Source organism: Moschus berezovskii, chromosome 4 (genome assembly GCF_049115385.1).
Source record: "Moschus berezovskii isolate FMDL1 chromosome 4, NW_MosBer_1.0, whole genome shotgun sequence".
NCBI lineage: Eukaryota > Metazoa > Chordata > Mammalia > Artiodactyla > Moschidae > Moschus > Moschus berezovskii.
This window is the reverse complement of record NC_142463.1, coordinates 49,471,880-49,472,138: the sequence shown is the minus strand read 5'-3', so window position 1 is coordinate 49,472,138 and position 259 is coordinate 49,471,880.

Here is a 259-nt window from a genome sequence, read left to right as displayed (position 1 = left end):
GTGATGGCCGTGTGGTGTTTGGCATGTTAAGTTGAATCTTTAAACATTAATTTTATCATCTATTAAAAATGGAGAATAACTTTACCTCATAGAGATATTATAAATATTTGAGTAAATGAAATCACTTTCTTTATAGTAGCACAAGTAACTTAGATTCACAATAATTAAAAACCAATTGTTTTGCCTCATAGTCCATTATTGGGAAAACATATTTCATTTCAATTATTATTATCATTTTCTTAAGAAAGAAGTTGGTAGA